Raw genomic sequence first — 12,628 nt, 5'->3', positions numbered from 1 at the left:
GATAGGAAAATGCTTTTTTTTTTCTTGATGATTTCCCTTGAAATCTGAATAATGAGGTCCCCTGGTCTTCTCCTCAGAGCTTAAATTGACAAACATCCGTTGCCATGGAAAATGTATTGGGAAATTTACAACACACACACACACACACATACGCAGGTGCACGTACTTGCTCTGTTTGGGCCCTCAGAACATCATCTCCACACCTTCAGCCATATGCATTATGGATCTAATTCTGGTTTTGCGGATAGACTAATGTGTCTGAATGAAACATGATAATCTATTGGATGGCTTGATGGACTTCTGTAGCAGCTAATCTCTACAGCACTTTCTCTCATTCCTCCTTCCTTCATTCATTCAGTGATGTCTGAAGTGTTAGTGCTGAGAAGGCAGCAGCACTCCAGATTTCTGTGTTTTGTGCTTAACCCTTTCGCAAGAACATTCTGGCTATCTCTCAGTCCACCCAGAATGAGTTGTTTTAGTGAGCATATAGCTGCAGTTTTACAGAAAGTGATAGCTGTGCATTCACTTGTCACAATAACAGTACTTACACTGATGACACTGTTAGCACTAATCTTTCCCCATTTTAGTCAAATACCAATTTCCATCCACTAGTTAGGACTCCAATGTGACCAGTGCTGGGAAAGCAAAGGCTAACAAGTGCTTCCTCCAAGTCACATGAAGTCAAGTGCTTTTTCTTTTGAAGTTACAGTCAACACAATGTCACTGTATAGCTGACCACAGTTGGAGGAGTATGTTCATTGCCAAATCTGTTATGACAGCTCACATACACCAACACTGGCCAGTGATGGAACAAAAAGACAGAAAGGCTATCCTATCCACCCAGATAGAGATCGAGGTCAGTAACGCTTTCTGGGATTCCTGACCACGGATGGCTGCGTCATTGCAGATGATTGGGCCGATGCTTAGGAAGTTGCACCACTTGGGAGCCCTCCTAATATTGTTTTTAACTTCAACCACATAACAATGTCAACCAGAGTAACAAGCACTTACTTTTCATAGATGAGGAAACAGTATACAAGTGTGAGTAAGGATCAAGCTGAGTGTTAACAAGTTGAGAGTTAAACAGTAATAACCAGAAATATAAAGGGCAGGGCAATCCATTAAAAACCAAAACTTCTAACAAAACCAAGACCATGAAACCAAAATGAACAATGGAAGAAAAGAAACCTAGAACTAGGCAAAACAGGCACAGGCAAAAACAAAAACAAAAAGCTCCTGAAAACACAGAGTAAAGCACAAAATTGAGAACACCTGGGCCAAATAATGAGAAGGAGCAGGCTGGGAACAGGTGAGAACATTGATAATGAGGGAGGGCGTGGGGCACAGACAGGGACTATAACACACTGAAGCACATGGAAGGGAGAGAAAAATACATTGAGGGAAAATACAATAAGACTTATAAAGTACAGGGCTGCATGTTCCAACAACCTGGGGTGGTCTTTGCACTAGCCCCAAGTGTGCGCCCACATATAGGGCCCCCATGAAATACAAACCAGGCTTATGTTCTGGCATTAAAACATGCTTAGAAATGTAAACACATTTTTAAAGGACTGTTTTTTGTCTGTTTTTCTGTGTAACAACTATAAGTAGTGACTATTTAACGTCAGTGCAGAGACCCAAGAGAGACCACTCATATTTTTGATGGGTTATTCATCACTATTCCATAATGATGCAACTGGGAAAAGTCTTACAACACAGATATTTGTGATTATGTTGATCATGGCATCGCTTTGGCCACCCTTCATAACAGTAACTATATGACTGACAAAGATGACTGCTAGAAGTGGCCTCACTCACAGCACTGTGGCTAAAAAGGCCAACAAGTGAGCAAGGAAGTTAGGAAGCTAACTCAAAAGTGTTGCAACTTTCAATGGCCCCTCCTCTTTCACTTTGCCATGTATGCCAGTGTTTTCAGATGCAGATTTAAGGATTATACAAAACTTTATTTAGTGTAGTGCAATGTAGGCTCTCTCATGGCTCATCTAATGCACTCTAATGTTTTTAATTATGTACTTTTCTTGAAGAGCAATATTAACCCTTGGAGTAAGAGGTCTAAACACTCAACACACTTATCTTGTCTCTTGTCTACAGAAGCAGCAGGCACCAATGTGTGTTAGCTGCCTTAAAGGCTCCTTTCATCTTTTGAGTAAAGTAGTAGGCTAATGAAAATGATCTGTCAATATAGTCCTGTTCAGGTTCAATTACCATGCTGGAGATGGGAGATGTATTTCTACATCCTGTATAAACTGACTGTTAAATATTTCACACTGCACTAGTCACAGAACTTGTTTAAATGCACCAGTTCCCATCAAGCTATTGGTATACATGGACAGCTAGCATAACTGCAATGTTTCTTGGAGAAGATGGGATGCTTTGCAAATGCAAGTTAATTAATTTTGTTCTAGGCAATCCAAAAACAGCACTGTCACACATAGTGTAAGAAATAAAGTAATTAGTCTGTTACTGACATATGCAGTATGACTTGGATACCTCATAAGGATGGAGGCATACGAGGGCCTACAAAGATGGGACGGACACATCCCTGAGCGCAGCCTGCTGAGCCTTGCTTCTGATTTTACAGCACCACCAGCGAATATAACCCTTATGTTCCGTCCTGGTGGCCGCACTTTGGAATGGCAGGGGTGATTGGGAGCAGGCTGGTTAAGATCAGTGAGAGTTAGCACGAGCTCCTTAAACTGGAGAAGAGTGAGAGTCGACAGCAGCTTGAGGCAGCAGAGGACTGAAAAGTCCAGCAACTGAAATGAACAGCTTAAAAGCTGGGTGAGCTGAAAAACCAGCTGTTTTTCAGTCGAGTTCAGTCGCCTTTCTTTCTGGAGTGGCTGGTGAGCCACAGTTAAATATGCAGATTCTTGGCCCCATGGTCCTTAGTTAAGACTTTATGCTTGTGATGTTCAGAACAGAGGCTGCGTTCCAAAGCCTAGGCTGAGGCCGAGGTAGGCTGCATTTCTCGGTGGCTAATTCATAGAAAGCTGTCCTGGCCTACGGTCAGAGTGAGTTGGAGGACGCAACTGATGTACCGATGGTTACCCACAGTTCTCTGCAAATAAAATGTGTGTGTGTGTGTTTTGCGCCACCTTGCAAGGCGAGTTTTCATAGGACAGTCCTACCAAGGACCCACCCTACCTTGGCTACAGCATAGGTATTGGAATGTAGCTAGAGACTCTCCCCTGTAAATCTCTAAGATCAAAGATACAACTGTTCACACACTACTTTCTGTCGAGTCACTGAAAGCCCCAAGGAAGTTTTTGCTGTGTGTGGTTGGCATTAAGCTACTTCCTTTTAGAATTAGCATTGCCCCATCTTGTTTAAACATCATGCTTTACTGAAACTGGCCCATACTATAATCCCAACACTTGCACTGTAGATTCATTTAGATTTAGATCTTTATCTTCAAATTGTCATTAATGGATGTTTTGGATGGAAATGAAACAAATGAGGGACAGTTTCTGATTTTTGCATAGAACTTTATATTATAGGTTGAATTTGTAGTAGCAGAACATGGTGGCTGCATTGTGATTCTTTCTTCTTTTAACATTCTGCATCAATGCACAAAACAACACAGCCAGAAGTTTACACAGGTAAGGTCTATGTGTCATTTTTAATAAAAACATTTCTGATGAAACATTAAAGCCACAATATGCAGCATTTTTACCTTAAAATAGCAGCTTCAAAATCATTGTAATGCTCCACTGACTGGTAATAGGGAGAATAGTATCTTCTCTGGGTTAACTTAAGTAGGTAACTTTAGTGACGCGGGATGGATAACAAGAGAACTGTGAATCGCTGAGTCCTATTTGTTTAAAGTCTGTTTTTTTTGTGTAAAGCCATGTCAGTCAACATGCTTCTTTAACTTTTAGTGACAGCTCTGTATCTCTAATGTTGTCCAGAAAAGTGTGTCCTTTAGTAGTGCCTCAAAGCACAAATTATACTTCCTAACTGTAGGGCAGCCCAGGAGCATTTTCCATAGTGTTGCTTTAACAAGGTCAATTGTGTACAGTGCAAAGGCTGAAGATGAGGGAGACTAAATGTAGGCTACAAAAATAACAAACTGAGATGCATAAAGAATCATTTTAAAATTACATCTGAATCAAAATCCAATCAAGCACATCAGGTGCCCAGACATTGCTTGTCCTAGTTGGAGACAGCTTTGTCAAAAGGTTTATCCAATGCTATCCAAAGCTCCACAACCTGACAGCCTGTGGGAAACATCTTTGCAGAATGATTTGCCTATTTGCAATGCTTTCAAAGCTTTCTAGGTCCATTCTGGTCCACTTCTTCCAAAGCTGCTGTTTGGCTGATTATCATGATTTCACAATTTAAGTCATAATGGCTAGTGTGTGAATAAGGTGAATAAGGTGAAAGGCCTCTTCTCAGTTCCACAGTGAGTCTGTATTAGATCCAGGCATCACTGTAGAACTCAAGATGGCTGGGCTGATGATTATAACCATCCAGGCAACTGGTGCTTTTCAGTTGTTAGGTGAATTATGATGATTCATATGGCACAGCCTTGCACTGTGAGTGACCAGTTCTGACAGGAAGTCGAAGCCCATCACTGTCACAGAGCCTTCAGCCAGGGATCAAGCTGACATGCCCGATCTCTCAGGGTGCACTTTAGTTCACTCAGTTGGCTTCTGGCCAGTGTCCTCAGCCATATAGGTTCTCCTGTTTCCCACGCAACGAGCTGTCGAGTTTTCTCTCCTCTTTTGGCCTGTCTGTATCCTTTTTTTTCCCTGTACTCTCTCTTTTTCTCACTCCATGCCCCTCCCCTCCCCTAACACTCCCTCCTGTCCTCCGTTGTCCTCACCTCCTGGAGTCAGTGTGTTCTTAAAGATAACCACCTCTAATTTCTACCCGCCTACTAGCATTTCTCACTGCCTGGAGAAGGATCTGGTAAACATCTTTGTATGCAAACACACTCAGTTACATAATTGCAGGCCAGAGACCGTTGGCCAGGCGGAGAGGTCACAGCGGGGCAATGGGGCGCCCAATACTGTGGCTGTGCTTTCGCGAGTTAACAGTTTTAGTGTGGCGCTGGCAGCCCTGCCGCAAAAAAGGGAGAGGTTAGCTGGCACACAGCCACTCTTGAAACTGAGACAGGAACACTTTGTCTTCACTCAGGCATGCAGGTCCGATCACCACCCCACCCAAACTCAAACACACACCAATGTCTTTTACCAGGCTCCCCCTGGGGAGGGTGCAGAACAATCACTGACTCCTGGGGCTAAACCACTTCCGACACCTGCTGAAGCAATTCTGAGAGTCCGCTAGCAGCAATGAGCTGGAAAGAAGAGGAAAACCACAACTTTGGTTACATAACAGAGCAGAGGATTGACAGAGTCTTGTCAATCAGCACCTGAAGACCAGTAGCCTGTGGGCTCACGTGTGAGACAGAGCAGACAGTCAGCTGTAGCGGAACAGTTCTGTATGTGCAGATAAAGCGCAGCTTACAGCGCTATGGTAACAGCTTGTGAGCAATAGAGAGGGAATGGGCTGCACGTGCCCGCCGCACACTATCTTGCACGTGAGGGATGATGGGAAGACGAGCAGCAGCATACAGATGCACCACAGTATTTGCATTGTCATTTTGTGGGTCAGTTGACTGTCAAGTCACAGTATACAGCTGCTTCTGCTATTTATTGACAATATTGTAAAGGAAATTCAAACAATACTTTAACTAAATCTTGTATAGAGATATCAGTGAGTTCTGGGTTGATTCCTATAATTTAATCTCTGTATTCTTATTTTATTAGGAGCTAACTTTATAATTATTAAAGAACTTACAGTCATTCATCTTACAGTCATTCTTTGCTTCTTACTGGTAAGGGTCGTGGTGGGCCCAGAATGATTGGGCACCAGTTCATTGCAGTGTATCACATGTGCACACATTCACTCACACCAATTCACAGCCAATTCACTTAAACTCTTTAAAATAAAGGTGCTACAAATGGTTCCTTGAGCGATGCCACAGAAGAACCACGAGGTTCAATTTGGTTCCATGAAGACCCATGTTTGTAAAGGCGAACCCAACAAATATACACATCGTAAATTAATTGGCTACATTAAATTGTCCCTAGGTGTGAGTGAGTTGCTGTGTGGTACCCTGTGATGGACAGGTGCTCTTCAGGGGGTATTCCTGCCATGCACCCATTGATTCTGGGTATGCTCCGGACCCTATTTCCACCATAACCAGGAGAAAGTTAATAAAATAATGATGTGGAAAAAATAAGATAAATAAACGATTTAGTTTATTTATTTATTTATTTAGTTTAGTTAGTAAATAAAAGTTATTTTTAATTGTGTAATTTTATAGCCAAATATTTTACAGTGTAGTTTTAAGCAATTATCCCAGCTGTCCTAAGACTTCTGAACAGTACTGTATGATGTGTCTGTAACCTATAGTCCAGAACAAACTGTACAGTACAGTACTATGCAGGCTTTTAGCTGAGTGCATAGTCGCCAAATGTGAGTGAGCATAAATGAGTTTGTGTGGGTGGGCATGCTCCTGTAAATGTGAGTGAGCATAAACAAAGCGCCTTGTGTGTGCTTTGTGTGTGCACCTTGTGACAGAATGAGACTGGGAGGCCTGCATTCTCAGCTCCTGGCCCTTAAACTGCAAGTCCACTCCTTTGACAGCATGGGGTTTAGTGGGCAGAATACCAATATTGCCTTTATTATTGCAGTGCCACAGCTTCCACTCTGGCAATATGAGGAAAGGGAGATTACAGACCCACAGCCTGTGATATGCATATAAACTATAGCAGAAGGCGGCTGAATCCCATGGCAGGGCCACTCCTTTCATTAAAAGCTGATCTCTATCTGACACACCACCGACCTCGTGTCGCTGAGAGAGAGGATGAGAAAATGACAGAGACAATCATGCCCTTCTTCTGCACACAGAAGAGCTGCTTGTCATACTGACGACCAGTGAGGAGGTTGAGGGGACGCACGTGACGTGAGCTGGTCCAGTGTGCCTTCTGTGCGCTCCTGCTTCCAGAACCTGTTATTAGGCAACACTGTGTTGGGCCAGTCAAACTTTTTAAACAAACAAAACGCAATTAAATACTCACATTCAGCAGGCACTTTTTAGAAACACTGTTCTAATACAGGGTAGGGCCTCCCTTTTCTTCTAAAACAGCCTCAATTCTTCATGATACAGATGGTCCATCTTAGAATCATTCTAAGATGATATTCTGCTTACCAAAATTTGATTTATTGTAGCTGTCAGCTCAAACTCGTCTGTCTATTCCTTTGCCATTGTCATCAAAAAAGTGCTTCTGCCACTTACTGGATGTTTTTTCTTCCTTTATTACACACTCTGAGTATGCTTTTAGCACTTTTCTGCTACAAATCTCAGCAGATCAACAGTTATTGAACATAGAAATACCCAAACAATGTAAGTCACTCAGAGTGAAGTGTATCATTTTGCTCAGGTTTCTTTGCAATTGAAATGATTAGAACCAGGGGTCACAATGCCTATAAAGCAAATATAGCCATTAACTGTGCCATCCAACATAACCAGTATCCTACAAACCTATGAGTTATGTTGTCTCATAAATCTACCAATGTATTTGTAGCCACCTCAGATGCTTCAGATGCCAGGTTTCTAATACCCCCACTTAAAAAAATTTATGAAATTCCCTTTTAAAGAAATACTCAAGATTTGTGGAAATGCTTATTTTTCTGCCTCATAACATTTATAATGGAAGTTAGTGGGCAGTTCTTTCTCTAAACAAACATACCTAAATCATTGTACATGACTATGACCTAAATTCCTGTAGTGGCAGCAGACTGAGATTAGGTTAAAAAAACACACTGTTTTAACAAGAACTAGCATATTTAAAGAATCATCCATTGAAAGGTTCTTTAGGGAACCAAATATGGTTGTTCCATTGCATCACTCCAAAAATGATGGTTTTGGAACTATTTTTTTACAAGAGGTTTGCACCGACATCAGCCTAAAGGAAACGGAGTGAAATACCCCATGGTGATTATTTTTAAATCAGTGTTGAATATAAAGCATGAACATTTTAAGACTGCCAAATCCTCATCGCGGGGACACAGTGTCCTGCCAGTCTACTATTCTGAAACACGTGGGCTGGCATATATGCTGTAAATACAGAATACACTGCAGCCAGAGGCTCTTTCATCTAGAGAATATTTTCGAAAGGCACAGAGTGAGAACGAGAACCTGGTGAGCGTATTCCATAATAGTACAATGGGACTTCTAAGACATTACGTACTAAGGTCAAATCCCCACTGTGTCATTATACCACTAAAAGCTCAAGTGGATTAGTTCTTAATAGTAGAAAGACCAACAGTACAGTGTTTTGTTGTGTTCTGTGCTTTTAATCATGAGTTCATTTCTGTTTAGAACAATATGAAGAATGCTATGTACCTGATGCATTTCTAGAAATGCATGTTCTGGGGCGTGCACAATCAAGGTGAGCCTCTTTGCTTGCTAGTGATAGGGGCCAAATAGTCTGCGTGAAAAACAGAAATATTTTTGACTGAATGCTCAAACCAAAAGCTATCACAAACCAATCACCATTAAAAGCCTAATTGTTTGCCATGTCTTCATTTCCCAAGTTATTTTCAGAACCTTTTTGAAAGGCCTAGTCATTCTCCATTTTCAGATTCTCTGTTTACCCCTTCAATCTGTGTAATTTCTTCTTTGACTAGCTAAATGACTGAGAAATGACAACTTTCTCTGACTGATAAAAGAAGAAGTATGTACAGCCTTTTTACAACAAGGTTTTCATGATCAGCACAGTTAGTTAATACAGTTTGCACAATGTAGAACATAAACAGTAACCAAGTGCAGATATATTAGTTTGTTAGGAGCAGAAAAGTGATTAATCAAATGAACAATTGTTGGCAGTCCCTATGAAACCAAATTTACATTAGGTCCACTGTTTTAGGAAATGTTCCACCAACTGCCTGCCTGTCTGTCTGTTTACTCCTTTAGGTCAATGTGCGCCTTGGTTAGGTAAACCAGGCCAGTCCTGGACAAAGCAGTCTGATTTTAATAAAAAGAACTTAGACTATAAATTCATTTGGTGGGCCAGAGTAGAACCTTTATGAGGCCTATATGTTGACATTTGTTCTCGTAATTACAGATACAGCATTATTTTAATAAATTGAGGCTATCAATGCCCAGTAATGCACTATGTTTATTTGTAGTCATAAACACTAACTGACCACTTTATAAGAAACATCTTGTAACTCCCCATTGGAGTACAGCTGAGACTGTGGTCCATCTATTTCCATTCTCTGACTCTTCTTTAGCAGCTAGTTTCTTGTCTAGGATGGACACCCTGTTAGTGGTGGAACACTCCTGACTCAGCAGTGACACTGGTGTATAAAAACACCAGCAACAACCATGTCAGTGTTGCTGCTGTGTTGAGAACAATCCACCACCCAATCTGGTCAGCCGTGGTCCTGTAGTCCAAAAGTTATTGGTTTTCAAAACTGGCGTAAAGGGCTGCCTGACAAATTGTGCATGACAACAGATGGGTTTCTGTCTGTAATTGTACACCTATATGGTGCACCAGTAAGTTAGGCAAACTAAGTGGCCACTAAGGTAGGTGTTTCCAATAAAGTAGGTGGATGTGTGTCTACTGTGCAGTGTTAATGGTTAGAGAATTTCCACACCAATGTAGACTCAAGTGCGGATGGATATTATACTGTGTATATCCCTATTTAATGGAGAGCTGTGTCTTCTTTATGCATAGGTAAAAGCCCACAGCAATGCACACTTCCTACTCATAAGGACAAGTGACTGTTTTGCCCTTTTCTAAAAGACTAAAGAAAGAGATTGGAGAATATTGCCTTCCACCGGGACATGTTGGCTTTTATGTTTAGATTTACAGTGCTTGCAACCAGTGGAATTTAAACTCCTACCAGTCTGGCTGATAATGAACCTGGATAGTTTGAAGGTGCAGTTTTTTTCAAGAATCTTTTCAAGTCTTTTTAAGAAATTTCACATCAAATTAACATAATCACAGATTTCAGCTTATTCCATAATCCTACATCACAATGTTCAAAGACATACAGATGTGACTTTGATCCCGTTTAAACCTGGTCACTTCAAGTGTATCTGGACATGGCCAAGCCACATAAAACTGCAAGTGTAAACGCATCTAAGACACATTCAAAACAGCTACAAATCTGATCAATCAAATCACTTTAGGATGTGGTCTGAGATGCATTTCAGCCCATGTTATTACGTTATCACATTCATCTCTCAACCAAAACCCCTCCCATACAACCAAAACACCAGTAATAACTGCTGTGCAACAAATGAATAGCATATTCCATCCCACACAGCAATCGGATTTTAGCTTGACTAACCTGAGACACATTTGACTACCCAGTCTAAATGCACATGGCTAAAATCTTATCAGGATACAATCCAGATACTATTCATATGAAGTGACCCGATGTAAACACAGTCTTTGTGAACTTTGATTGATATACAGTAAGCTAACAAAACCATCCACTGTCATGCTGTTTATTCTATGTGTTAAGTAAATGATGTTATCTTAGACACACAGGAAAATTAGTTTTAGATCTCATCTGTCTGAAAGTTTCAGAGTCTGAGAATGCACGTGATGAATGTGAATGTGAGCTTATTGAACATTCAGACCAAATAAACAATAATGTATAACTATACCATGTTCAAAACTTTACCCACTGTTGCATGTATTAATGTGTCAAATGTAGAATAATGTTGAGGGAGATTGCTGTGTATTGCCACTGTAAATAAATACTGTGTAACATCTAGACTGTAATAAAACATGCTTTGAATGATTTGCATTTGGGGGAGTCAGTTCACTTAACAATTAATTCTATATTAAATAAAAGATCTAAATTATTAGTGTAGCTTTACTGCAAACCAATCTGCTTTTAACGTCATTTTTCATAGTATAATGTCAGTATTTCCCAGCAAATCCATTATACACAAAAAATGCTGCTTGCATGAATATTGAACCCTTTAATTTAAAACATATTTTGCTGAAACAGCTTTAGGGGGGTTGCAGAAAGTTTCTACCAGTTTTGCTCATGTTCACCCATTCTTCTACACAGATTTGCTCCCAGTTGTTCAGACTTTTTGGGTTATGCTAGTAGATTGGACTGAGGTCTGGACTTTGACCCCTTTTTTTTTGTTTGTTTGACCACTCCTGTATTGCTTCAGGCTTGTGTTTGAGGTCATTGTCCTGATGAAAGGTAAACTTTCTCCCAAGCTTTTATTTGAGCTGATTGTAGTAGTTGGCCTTACAGTATCACCCTGTATTTTACACCATTAATCCAAACTCCAGTTCTAACAATATGCCCACTCCTCTCTGAGCATCTGGGAGCATCACATCAATTGACAGGAAATGTTGGACTGTGTCTTTTCAATGATTAAAGGTAGAAGTCATTGGTAATCAAACTTTACAGTTATTATTAAACAGGGTGATAATAATAACTAATATGACAACTGATTCTGATTCAAACTTGATTCAAAATAGTAGTGTATTTTCAGGACAACTGAAAAATCTCAATTGTACTTATTTAAGTTTACTAAAGTGCTGCAAGTAGTTCTATGAAGCGATTCCATAGAAAAACAACTTTTGGTTTCCCAAAGAACCTTTCAGTTCTTTAAAGAAATACCCCAGTGTTTTTCAGCCTGTCTGCCACTATTGTGTACAATGGACATTGATTTTGGCACTTTTCCCTGAGGAAAGAAAATCTGTTACCTCTAAAGACACTGCCTATTGGTTTCTATTATAGGTGTGTTTTTTAAGTGATTGGTACAAAGAAATGTCTGTAATCAATTATACATTACAGATGCGGCATATAGGGATAAGCTGAAAAACCTTGTATTCACTGACAGTTTTTTAGGGAACCGAAAGTTCTTCTATAGCATCATTCTGAAGAATGCTTAATAACACATTGATTTTAGGAGCGTACTTTAAAGAGAGGGAGAGCAGAAAGCAGAAAACAGAAAACGATTCTTTTGGCTTCTCAGACACGTTATAGCCTGTTATCACCTAGCCAGCACCCACCAGCCAGTCCATGTGAGGAGCCAGAGCCACCTCAGCCGGCTCATCCCTATCTCCTCTCATCTCCCTCTGCCTTTGTTCCTCTGCTGACTGCAGCCACGAGGCTGCCTCTGCTCTTCTCTCGGCTCACTGGCAGCTCCCCAGCACACGCCAGCGTGCAAATACATCAGGCAGGAGGGAACAGCAGGTTCTATAAGAAGAACAAGAGTGTGAGTGTACTCCTACCACATCTCTCTTTTATCAGTTGCATACATGCACTTGAACATGATGCTTTGCTCACATCTTTATCTGTAGATCTGCAAATTACCTGTAGAGCATTTCATGATGAATTGTTTATTTATTATATTTTATTACTAATCAATTACTAATCTAGTTGTAATGCCAAGATACATCATTATAGCATTATTCCTTCTCCATGAAGTTACTATTTGTTAGACAGATTTTCGCAACAGCAGTGACAATGTGGGCTATATAAAAGACTTGAAGGCTGGATGCAGGTGCCTTAAGGCTCATTCCAAGAGAATAACCTACCCTAACCTACA

The sequence above is a fragment of the Salminus brasiliensis genome, chromosome 12 (assembly GCF_030463535.1).
Source record: "Salminus brasiliensis chromosome 12, fSalBra1.hap2, whole genome shotgun sequence".
Classification (NCBI taxonomy): domain Eukaryota; kingdom Metazoa; phylum Chordata; class Actinopteri; order Characiformes; family Bryconidae; genus Salminus; species Salminus brasiliensis.
Note: the sequence above shows the minus strand (reverse complement) of the source record.